The sequence below is a fragment of the Saccopteryx leptura genome, chromosome 7 (genome assembly GCF_036850995.1).
Source record: "Saccopteryx leptura isolate mSacLep1 chromosome 7, mSacLep1_pri_phased_curated, whole genome shotgun sequence".
Classification (NCBI taxonomy): Eukaryota; Metazoa; Chordata; class Mammalia; order Chiroptera; family Emballonuridae; genus Saccopteryx; species Saccopteryx leptura.
In genome coordinates this window covers 88,507,914-88,520,315 of record NC_089509.1, presented here as the reverse complement: position 1 = coordinate 88,520,315, position 12,402 = coordinate 88,507,914, and the positions used below count along the sequence as shown (strand labels likewise).

At 41.3% G+C, this 12,402-nt stretch overlaps 1 protein-coding gene across 1 annotated transcript in view; it reads left to right on the top strand.

Moving 5' to 3' along the window:
• The first annotated feature begins 696 nt into the window (after positions 1-696).
• CARF (calcium responsive transcription factor) overlaps positions 697-12,402 on the top strand; it is a 60,024-nt gene continuing 48,318 nt past the window's right edge. Inside the window, 1 exon segment of the mRNA XM_066344899.1 lies at positions 697-824. The gene's annotated coding sequence lies outside the window, so the exon portion shown is untranslated.

Below are 12,402 nucleotides of genomic sequence, written 5' to 3'. Positions count from 1 at the left end.
CTCGGGTCAATCCCGGGCCCTCTATAGTATAGAGCGAGGCCTGCTACCCTCTGCCCCGAACGGGGCTCGCGGGTCCCGGGGAGGCAGGCTGGAAAAGGTGGAGGTTGGGTGTCCGGAGGAGGAGGGTCGCTGGGCCGGAGGACGCACCGCTGCCGCGGAGAAGGACCCGGCCTCCTTTGGGCGGGAGCGCCCAGTGTTTGTGGTCCTTCGCGCTGCCCCACGCCCCATTTTTTAGGTTTCTGCTTTTTTTTTTTTTTTTCTCTTAGGAGCCCGTTCATGTATTTAGAAGGGCAAAGGCGCACTCGCCCACCACCTTCTCCGCTCTTTGAATTTTTGGGGTCTTGAAGTTTCCCAAAGATTTTTATGTCTTATTCTCAATGACTGAGAATTATTCTAAATAAATTCAGTTTTTCTGAGGGAGGATGGATGGAGAGATACAATGCATATTTCAAAGTCACTTTTTTAAGGCATTCGGCAGAAAAACCCAAGAGGGAGACTTCAAGAGACAGCAGTTTAGAATCAGGCAAAACTGGATTGCAAAATTTGTGGGCAGAGCGGTATGTGTACAGGTGAAGAGAACTAAAACTTTCTTTTTTCTTTTTTTTTTTTTAAACAAGTTGCTTAAAGATGTGCTTAAGTTACACCGATATTTCAACCATAGAATATGAGAAGTGATTTATTTAAACTGTTGTAAGCAAAAACCAATCTTTTGTTAGAGAGCAATGACGATGAAACCAGGAGTATTTTCAATTTTTATAATTCGGGGCCCTAGAACCAAATGCCTGGGTTCGAATGCTGCCTCAGCTACTTACAGGTGGGCAAAGGTAGGTTTACAATTGTCAGTAGGCGAAACAGTTAATAAATGTGTTATAATAATTAAAACTTGCATCTCTTTTTCCTAATGAACTGCAAATCTACTTTTGCTCACCCCGTATTTTTACCTCCTCTGGGCCACTCTTGGGTTAGCTGTGAGAATTAATTGCCACCTGGTAAATGTTTACTATTACCATCATTGTCATTTAGATATCAATTAAACTAGCTTTGCCAGCGTGAACAAGTAAAGGAGAATAGCCTCATGGGTAGAAGAATAAAATGACAAAACCTCTTTGTTGAAATCCTGGGAAAGAACAGGGCTGGCAAGTAAAAGCGGTTATCATTTAACCGTGTGATCTATTATAATGGTGAAAATTGAATTCATTGACCACCTGAGGCTTGAAACAGTTGCTTAATTGAAGTCTCCTATTTAACCCATATATATTTTTTAATTTGGTAGAAGTAGAGGGAAATTTGAGTTTTAAACATTATCATTAGAGATTTTTTTAGTTACAACAGTATAATTACCTGAATTAAATTTCATTGAACCTGAAATAAAATTTCAATTAAACTCTTTTGTCAGGTAATTTAAAAATTACTAATAATATCTCATTAGTCATATATCTTTAAAATATATAGTTAATCAGTAAATGAATACATTTTTATCATTAGTTTGAAATATAAAAAAATACCTGGTAAAAGTCAGTTATAGGTTGATCTTAATTTGAATTGAAAAATATCAATGAGATACAGAACCGGAACGCTTAATAAGATAAAACTTCAATTGGCAAGCCAGAAATGTTGAATTCACTAAAATATATTTTTCACTTAACTGAAAACTCAGTTAAGGAAAAACTAGTTAACAAGTGTTCCAAAATAACTAAACAGCCAGTATGACGGCTTTGGTGTGTTTTCAACAGTAACATGTCTTATATGTGGTGCTGTCTCCATGTGATACCTAGGGGAGTTAGTGCTTTTACTTTGAGTGTTGTTGTTTTTAAACTTTATTTAGAATATTAACTGCAAAGCTTTTGGTTCTTAATGATTTCCTACATGATTCATTTATTATTATAGTCCTTATGAAGACACATTGTTATCTAGAGAACAACAGTTTGGAAAATATTTTTTTATTATAGGTTTCTTTTATATATATATGATGGCATGGTGTGGTATGGTATAAAGATTGTGTATGGGCTTTGGATTTTAACTTGTTCTGTTTTTTTTTCCCCCTACTTAGTTTTGAATCTGAGCTTTATTTTTATTTTTATTTTTTATAAATAAATTTTTATTAATGTTAATGGGGTGACATCGATAAATCAGGGTACATATATTCAAAGAAAACACGTCCAGGTTATCTTGTCATTCAGTTATGTTGCATACCCATCGCCCAAAGTCAGATTGTCCTCAGTCACCTTCTATCTAGTTTTCTTTGTGCCCCTCTCCCTCCTCCTCCCCCTCTCCCCCCCCCCCTCTTGTCCTTGTCTCTTAGTCTCGTTTTTATGTCCCACCAATGTATGGAATCATGTAGTTCTTTTTTTTTTTTTGATTTACTTATTTCACTCAGTATATTGTTATCAAGATCCCACCATTTTGTTGTAAGTGATCCGATGTCATCATTTCTTATGGCTGAGTAGTTGAATCTGAGCTTTAATGCTCTCTGTGATTTTAAGGAAGTTACTTGACAGCTTTGGTTTTCTTATCTATAGAGATACTAAGCCGTACCACAGAGTCATTGTGAGGATACATGAAATAATTTGTAAAGTTCTTAAAGAGCAAAGAAGTAAGAAGAGATGTATATAGACAGGGTAAGAAATGGGTAGAAACCAAGATTACAAGGAAATTTAGAGGAAGGACAAACCTTATATAAAAGAGACACTGGGGGTCCTGGTAGGGTATCTTTTTTTTTTTTTTTTAATTTTTTCTGAAGTTGGAAACGGGGAGGCAGTCAGACAGACTCCCGCATGAGCCCGACCAGGATCCACCCGGCATGCCCACCAGGGGGCAATGCTGTGCCCATCTGGGGCGTCGCTCTGCTGCAACCAGAGCCATTCTAGCACCCGAGGCAGAGGCCACAGAGCCATCCTCAGCGCCCGGGCCAACTTTGCTCCAATGGAGCCTTGGCTGCAGGAGGGGAAGAGAGAGACAGAGAGGAAGGAGAGGGGGAGGGGTGGAAAAGCAGATGGGCTCTTCTCCTGTGTGCCCTGGCCGGGAATCGAACTCGGGTCTCCTGCATGCCAGGCCACGCTCTACCACTGAGCCAACCGGCCAGGGCCTATCTTAGTGGATAAAGCTAGAGGTGGCATGCCAGAGGTCCAGGTTCAACCCCCAGGGCATGTAGGAGAAGCAATCAGTGAGTACCCAACTAAATGGAACTAAGTGAAACGAGTTAATGCTATTGTCTCTCAAATCAATGGAAAAGAAATAAGATACTATGAACACTAGCCTTAAGTTTTTTTCACTGAAAAGTTAAAGTAGGTATTGTTTCTACACTTCATGTTAGTCAGAAGGCTGAGAAGTGATAGGTTATTGTTTCTATATAGATTTCCATACATTTAAATTTTTTATATTGATTTAGCATACTGTAACTCTAAAAACCTATCTTTAAATTTTTAAAAAATTTTGTTTATTGATTTTAGAGAGAGTAGGGGAAAGACAGACAGAAACATTGATCTGTTCCTTTATTTGCCCTCATCAAGGATCAAACTTGCAACCTTTATGTATTGGGATGATGCTCCAACCCAACTATCCAGCCAGGGCAACCAAAACATCTTAAAAAAAAATTATTCTATAAAATATTTGTGAACTAGTAGTCTTGATTTAATTTTCACACTACTGATTCATATTACTTTTGCATACATCATGAAAGGTACATTATGTCATTTACCTACCCTAAAATATGAAAAGCATTTTGTTTCCTAAAGTACTTTTTTTTTTTTTTTTTTGTATTTTTCTGAAGTGAGAAGTGGGGAGGCAGAGAGACAGACTCCCTCATGCACCTGACCAGGATCCACCCGGCAAGCCCACCAGGGGGCGATGCTCTGCGCATCTGGAGTGTTGCTCCCTTGCAACTGGAGCTGTTTTTTTAGCACCTGAGGCAGAGGCCACGGAGTCATCCTCATTGCCTGGGCCAACTGCTCCCATGGAGCCTTGGCTGTGGGAGAGGAAGAGAGAGACAGAGAGAAAGAAGAGGGGGGAAAGGTGAAGAACCAGATGGTCGTTTCTGTGTGCCTTGGCCGGGAATCGAACCCCGGACTTGCACACATGAGGCCGATGCTCCACTACTGAGCCAACTGGCCAGGGCCTCTAAAGTACTTTTGAGGGATATATTTAAAATGTAGTTAATAAGCCTGACCTGTGGTGGCGCAGTGGATAAAGCGTCAACCTGGAACACTGAGGTCGCCCGTTCAAAACCCTGGGCTTGCCTGGTCAAGGCACATATGGGAGTTGATGCTTCCTGCTCCTCCCCCCCTTCTCTCTCTCTCTCTCTCTCTCTGTCTCCTCTAAAATGAATAAATAAATTTTTAAAATAATTTTAAAAAAAGAAAATGTATTAATAAGATCTGATATTGATATTGAACAGATTTCAAGATACTTTAAATCTTGAGACACTAATCAAGGTACATAGAAGTAAAAAAAAAATCTCTTAAGTGGCTTTATTCTTAGCTCTCCTGTTCAGGGATTTATTATCAGACTATTGATTTTATTATTTTTTAATTGATTTTAGAGAGAGGAAAGGTGAGAGAGAGACACCAATTTGTTGTTCCACTTATACATTTATTGGGTGATTCTTGTATGTGCTCTGACCAGGCACTGAATCCCCAACCTTGGTGTATCAAGGGTGACCAGCTGAGCTACCTGGCCTGGGTAGACCACTGACTACTGGTTTTAATAGATACATTTACTACACAAAACTCTAGAGGAGAAAACTTAAAGACAGATTTTGAGAAATTTCACCTAAAAATTGCCTCTTAATTTTTTTACAAATAGCAATGCTGTTGAATAAAATCAAAATAGCAGTAGCCCAAGCATGGCACACAGAGATATGAATAACTACAGCCTGAATCGTCGCTTCCCCTCTGCCATGTATTAAATATGTATAAATAATAAAAAGCCTTTTTCCCTATAAATAAAAACATACTTTTAATACTTCCTAGTCTTTGCTTTCACTGTAAGATAAAATCCACTTTTTAAATGTAATATGAAACATTCTAGAAAGCAATTTGCCAGGAAAACTTAATACCTTAGGGTGTTGTCTGAAGTCCAGTCATTAACTGTATAGACATATTTAATACTTTCTCCTTTCTGTTCTCTTATTCCATCCAAATACTACTTGATTAAGCTTGTCAGCCCTGGCCAAATAGCTTGGTTGTTTATAGAGTATTGTCCCTATAGCAAAGAAATAAGCTTATCAAGCCTTGGCTGATGGTACAGTGGATAGTGCATTGTCCTGGAGCCCTGAGGTTGCTGTTGGAGTCCTGGTCAGGGCATATATGAGAAGCAATCAATGGGTGTACAACTAAGTGGAATGAGTTGATGCCTCTCTAAAAAGAAATAAGCTTGTCACATCAGTTCCAGGAATTTTTTATTATTATTATTCATTTTAGAAAGGAGAGAGAGGAGAGAGATAGAGAGAGAAAGGGGGAGGAGCAGGAAGCATCAACTCCCATATGTGCCTTGACCAGGCAAGCCCAGGGTTTTGAACCGGCAACCTCAGCATTTCCAGGTCGACGCTTGATCCACTGTGCCACCACAGGTCAGGCCAGTTCCAGGAATTTATATGGGGTGGGGTAAGGGGCAGAGGCCCTTATTCTGATTCTTCCATGGCTCTAAATTTTATTTGTGGAAAAAATAATTTGATGCAGAGATCTTTGGTTCAGTAGTTCTAGACTGTGAGTTGAAACAAAACCAGTCCAAGTGTCCCAGTTTTAGATAAGGAAACAGGTTAAGTCACTTAACCCATGATAAGGATAATTATCTGTAGAAGTCAGTTTAGTCTTTTAGTTCTCATCAGTTGAGTCAACTGACGGTTCCACTATACCAGGCTCATAACGACTATTTTATAATAAAGTCTGCATGTATTTTCTTTTTTTTTTTTTTTTTTTTTTTTTTTTTTTCATTTCTGAAGCTGGAAACGGGGAGAGACAGTCAGACAGACTCCCGCATGCGCCCGACCGGGATCCAGATCCACCCGGCACGCCCACCAGGGGCGATGCTCTGCCCACCAGGGGGCGATGCTCTGCCCATCCTGGGCATCGCCATATTGCGACCAGAGCCACTCTAGCGCCTGAGGCAGAGGCCAAGGAGCCATCCCCAGCGCCCGGGCCATCTTTGCTCCAATGGAGCCTTGGCTGCGGGAGGGGAAGAGAGAGACAGAGAGGAAAGCGCGGCGGAGGGGTGGAGAAGCAAATGGGCGCTTCTCCTGTGTGCCCTGGCCGGGAATCGAACCCGGGTCCTCCGTACGCTAGGCCGACGCTCTACCGCTGAGCCAACCGGCCAGGGCCTCAAGTATTTTCTTTATGTGTAGGAAAATAAAATACACATTGAACACCTCATTGCAGAAAAAAAAATGCTGCTATGAAGACAATCATAGTTTTCACGTAAATGAAGCTGTCATGATTTTAGTGCTGCAGAAAGGAAGAGCTTCAGTGGACAAGAGGACATTTTGGGGGATAGTAGGTTGCTTCAGGCCTGGAATTTAAATTTGAGCTACTGCCTGAAGGTAATGATTTTATTTTTAACTAGTTGAAAATAACAGCTGTATAAAAGTTAACTATCGTCCATTACAAATTAAGGACAAAGTCAGATTACAATTCGAGTATAGATATTTTGTTTTGTTTATGGCTACCTGTTGGAAAAGAACATTTTATACCTAGGTATTTAATATTAATATCTTTATCCTCAAAGAAACTTTACTTTGACATATTAAAAGTCAATGCAAATTGGTAGAAGGATTAAAGGAGAAAGGAGTAATACTTTTCACTGCATTCAAATGAGTTTTTAAAAGGGTGTCTGTATCATAAAAATATACTTTTAATATCCAATTCAGCAATGGGTTAGGCCAATAGATATTAAAAACCACTTTGCATATGGAAACAACTTGAAGAAGCAATTTCCCAGTGTAATTATTTTAAAAAGCTTGTTTAAAACCCATAGTATAGTTGTATTGTAGCACATAACTGAAAGGACAATTTTGAGTTGATTTCCCAGAAGACATTAGAAAACATGTTACCTTTCTTCCATTGTAATCTGGACAAAGTTCTGAAGTAAATTTTTTTAAATATTTGGCTATCTTCCACCCCACCCCTTTATTATTTTCTCCTCCTTCCTCCTCCACCTCCTCCTCTTCTTCCTCTTCTTTCTCTTCTTCTTTTTATTATTATTATTATTTTGAGAGAGAGAGGGAAAGAGAGGAGGAACACTGAGCTGCTCCTGTATGTGCCCTGACCGGGGAATCAACCAGCGACCTCCATGCTCTGGAATGCTGCTGCAACCAACCGAGCTATCCACCCAGGGCTATTGATTTAGAGAGACGGAGGAAGGGAGAGGGGAGAATGGAAGCCCCATTTGTTGTTCCATTCAGACATGCATTCTTTGGCTGCTTCCCGTGTGTGCCCTGACTGGGGTGGAGCCTGTAACCTTGGTGCAGGACAAATCTCAACCTGCCGCCTGACTGGCCACACCCAGGCCTGCCCCTCGGTGCACTTCCGGGGGCAGTCATCCTGCCTACATCTTTATTACGTGTCTGGCTCAGTCAGGTCCGCTGACTCCCTTTTGAACACTCGGAGCCTAAGATGTACTTGCTTTCTTACCTTTAAATTAAACTTTTCAGTATAGTTGTTTTTAACTTGAAGAAAGTTAGCCTCTGTATGTAAATTTACGCAATTTGTTAATAATTGATACTCTTTCGAGTTTTTTTCTATTTGAAGAAAATGCTAATTAAATCCAGTGGAAATTTCATTGATGAAATTTTAGATAGGGTAAGAGAAATTAAATAAAATGAAAAAATTTAGGCCAGTAGGGATACTTTGTAATGAGATTAGGGCACCTTAGGAAGCTAAGAGTAAGTTTTTAGAATTCTTGGCCCTAATCTATTTGCAGTTTGTTTTTTGTTTTGTTTTTTATTTATTTATTTATTTATTTTATTTTTTTTTATTTTATTTATTTTTAATGGGGTGACATCAGTAAATCAAGATACATATATTCAAAGACAACATGTCCAGGTTATCTTAAAGTTCAATTATGTTGCATACCCATCACCCAAAGTCAGATTGACCTGTCACCCTCTATCTAGTTCTCTCTGTGCCCCTCCCCCTCCCCCTTCCCTCTCCCTCTCCTCCCTCCCCCCCGTAACCACCACACTCTTATCAATGTCTCTTGGTTTCACTTTTATGTCCCATCTATGTATGGAAAAATGCAGTTCCTGGTTTTTTCTGATTTACTTATTTCACTCCGTATAATGTTGTCAAGGTCCCACCATTTTGCTATAAATGATCCGATGTCATCATTTCTTATGGCTGAGTAGTATTCCATGGTGTATATGTGCCACATCTTCTTTATCCAGTCATCTATTGATGGGCTTTTTGGTTGTTTCCATGTCCTGGCCACTGTGAACAATGCTGCAATGAACATGGGGCTGCATGTGTCTTTACAAGTCAATGTTTCTGAGTTTTTGGGGTATATACCCAGTAGAGGGATTGCTGGGTCATAAGGTAGTTCTATTTTCAGTTTTTTGAGGAACCACCATACTTTCTTCCATAATGGTTGTACTACTTTACATTCCCACCAACAGTGGATGAGGGTTCCTTTTTCTCCACAACCTCTCCAACATTTGCTATTACCTGTCTTGTTAATAATTGCTAATCTTTGTTTTGTTTTTTAGAAATTAAATCTCATGTGGTGACACTGGTCCATAGGAACACATAGATTTCAGGTGCACATCTCCGTAGCCCATGAACTATTCATTGTGCTATGTGCCCATCACCCAAAGTCAAACTTGACCTCCCTCCCGCAACTACCCTCCCTCCGACAACCACTTCACTTTTGTCTATGTCTATTTGCAGTTTTCAACCTCTCCTTCCCGAGCTCTTTGGAATCTGCAGAATATTTTCTCCGTGGGCAAACATTCTGCATAGTTGGAGCTCTAGATTTCTTGTGAGGTTCGAGACCTTGAGATTGCTTGCAGGAGGGCTTTTGTGTATGAGGGACTGCCTCTAAATTACAACCAAAGAAAGTTGAGAAGGAGAGACCTTCTTTTAGCATCTTTAATTTGTTAACCTATCAGAAAAAGAAAAGATTTAAAGCTATGATTAATGAAGGAAGGAGGAAGCTTTTTTTTTTACCTCAGGAGTTTCTATTATAATAAAGAGTGGGCTTTGGGATCAGTACATGTAGATTTGAGTCTTTGCTCAGCCACTTGGTATATTTGTAATTTTGGTAAAGTTACTTAATTGATGGAGTTTTATTTCCTCATGGAAATTAAAGGACGTAACTGAATCACAGCATTGTTGAAAGGATTATATAAAATGACATATAAAACACTTTTAGCAAAGTTCTTTACTGTGGTTAAGTACTCAATAAATTATAACCTTATAATCTTGAACAGAGAGCTTGAATATCCTTTTCTGTAAAATGGTGATAATGGGTCCTATATGACAGGACAATAGAGTGATTGCTAATAATTGTAGCTAATAGTTATTTAGTATGAGAACATTTGATAAACATTAGATTCTTTTATACCTATGACAAATTCATGATCATAATAAATACTTATTTTTAATATCAAAATAAAGATCTCAAAAATATTTCTTACATTAATGCCATGCTTAAACAGTATTTCAATATATTTAATTTACTTTAAAAATTAAGTTGTATCCTTGACAGGAGTTATTTCAGTTTTAATAAGTCCGTCCATAGGACTTATTTTCAGTTGAATCTAATTTGGAAAAGTTTTCTCTTTGAATAGAATTATTTTATTTTTCTGCTCAGTGCACATTAAAAGTCAGTCAATAGCCCTGGCCGGTTGGCTCAGCGGTAGAGCGTCGGCCTAGCGTGCGGAGGACCCGGGTTCGATTCCTGGCCAGGGCACACAGGAGAAGTGCCCATTTGCTTCTCCACCCCTCCGCCGCGCTTTCCTCTCTGTCTCTCTCTTCCCCTCCCGCAGCCAAGGCTCCATTGGAGCAAAGATGGCCCGGGCGCTGGGGATGGCTCTGTGGCCTCTGCCCCAGGCGCTGGAGTGGCTCTAGTCGCAACATGGCGACGCCCAGGATGGGCAGAGCATCGCCCCCTGGTGGGCAGAGTGTAGCCCTATGGTGGGTGTGCCGGGTGGATCCAGGTCGGGCGCATGCGGGAGTCTGTCTGTCTCTCCCTGTTTCCAGCTTCAGAAAAATGAGGAAAAAAAAAAACTACTGCAAAAGATCACTTTTGATGAGTACATCATTAAAAAAAAAAAAAAGTCAGTCAATAAATAATAGTTAAATGAACTTTAAAGTCATTGAAATAATCAACTATTAGAAACAAAATCTTAGAACTTAATAGGATCTTAGAGACCACTCACACCAGTAGAGTCCTTCATTTTAGAATATATAGTTTTTTAGATTTTATTTATTCATTTTGGAGAGAGAAGAGAAAGCGCCAGAGAGAGAGAGAGAAAGGGGGAGGAGCAGGAAGCATCAACTCCCATATGTGCCTTGACCAGGCAAGCCCAGGGTTTCGAACCGGCGACCTCAGCATTTTTAGGTTGACGCTTTATCCACTGCGCCACCACAGGTAGGGCGAGTCCTTCATTTTAAAGAATTAAAAATTCAGCCTGACAGGCGAGTCCTTCATTTTAAAGAATTAAAAATTAAGCCTGACTGCCTGACCTGTGGTGGCGCAGTGGATAAAGCGTCGACCTGGAAATGCTGAGGTCGCCGGTTCAAAACCCTGGGCTTGCCTGGTCAAGGCACATATGGGAGTTGATGCTTCCAGCTCCTCCCCCCTTCTCTCTCTCTGTCTCTCCTCTCTCTCTCTCTCTCTGTCTTTCCCTCTCCTCTCTAAAATGAATAAATAAAAAATTTAAAAAAAAATTCAGCCTGACTAAGCGGTGGCACAGTGGATAGAGCATCAGACTGGGACGTGGAGGACCCAGGTTTGAAACCCCGAGGTCACCGGCTTGAGCGTGGGCTCACCAGCTTGAGCGCGGGGTCGCTGATTTGAGCATAGGATCAAAGACATGACTCAACACCAGAAAGATAAACAATCCAATTAAAAAATGGGAAAAGGGCCTGACTAGGCGGTGGCACAGTGGATAGAGAGTCGGACTGGGATGTGGAGGACCCAGGTTCGAGGCCCTGAGATCGCCAGCTTGAGCATGGGCTCATCTGGTTTGAGCAAGGTTCACCAGCTTGAGCCCAAGGTCGCTGGCTTGAGCAAGGGGTCACTCGGTCTGCTGTAGCCCCCTGGTCAAGGCACATATGAGAAAGCAATCAATGGACAACTTAGGAGCTGCAACGAAGAATTGATGTTTCTCATCTCTCTCCCTTCCTGTCTGTCCCTATCTGTCCCTCTCTCTGACTCTCTGTCTCTATCACCACAAACACAAAAAAGGGCAAAGGACCTAAATAGACACTTCTCCAAAGAGAACATACAAATGGCCAGTAGGCATATGAAAAAAATCCACATCACTAATCATTAGAGAAATGCAAATTAAAACCACAATGAGATATCACCTTACACCACCAGAATGGCTTTCATTAAATCAACAAACAACAAGTGCTGGCCCTGGCTGGTTGGCTCAGCGGTAGAGCGTCGGCCTGGCGTGCGGGGAACCCAGGTTCGATTCCCGGCCAGGGCACATAAGAGAAGCGCCCATTTGCTTCTCCACCCCCCCCCCTTCCTTCCTCTCTGTCTCTCTCTTCCCCTCCCGCAGCCAAGGCTCCATTGGAGCAAAGATGGCCCAGGCGCTGGGGATGGCTCCTTGGCCTCTGCCCCAGGCGCTAGAGTGGCTCTGGTCTCGGCAGAGCGATGCCCCGGAGGGGCAAAGCATCGCCCCCTGGTGGGCAGAGCGTCGCCCCTGGTGGGCGTGCTGGGTGGATCCCGGTCGGGCGCATGCGGGAGTTTGTCTGACTGTCTCTCCCCGTTTCCGGCTTCAGAAAATTAAAAACAAACAAACAAACAACAAGTGCTGGAAAGGGTGTGAGAAAAGGGAACCCTCCTGCACTGCTGGTGGGAATGTAGATTCGTGCAACCCCTGCAGAAAACAAAATGGCATTTCCTCAAAAAATTAAAAAAGAACTGCCTTGTGAACCAGCTATCTTACTCCTAGGAATTTATCACAAGAATGCAAAGCACTAATTCAAAGGAAGGTATATACCGGCATGCTCATTGCAGCATTGTTTGCAATAGCCAAGATCTGGAAAGAGCCCAAGTGTCTATCAGGAGACAAGTGGATATAAAAGCTGTAGTATATATATACTCACAATGAGTACTAGGTGGCTGTGAAAAAGGGTGGATGGGAAGTGGCTTCTGATTTTTACTTCCTGTAGCAGAGCCCAGACACAAAATAAAGATTTTGTTTTACATCAACTTTCTATATTTTGTTGTCTAGCAAGA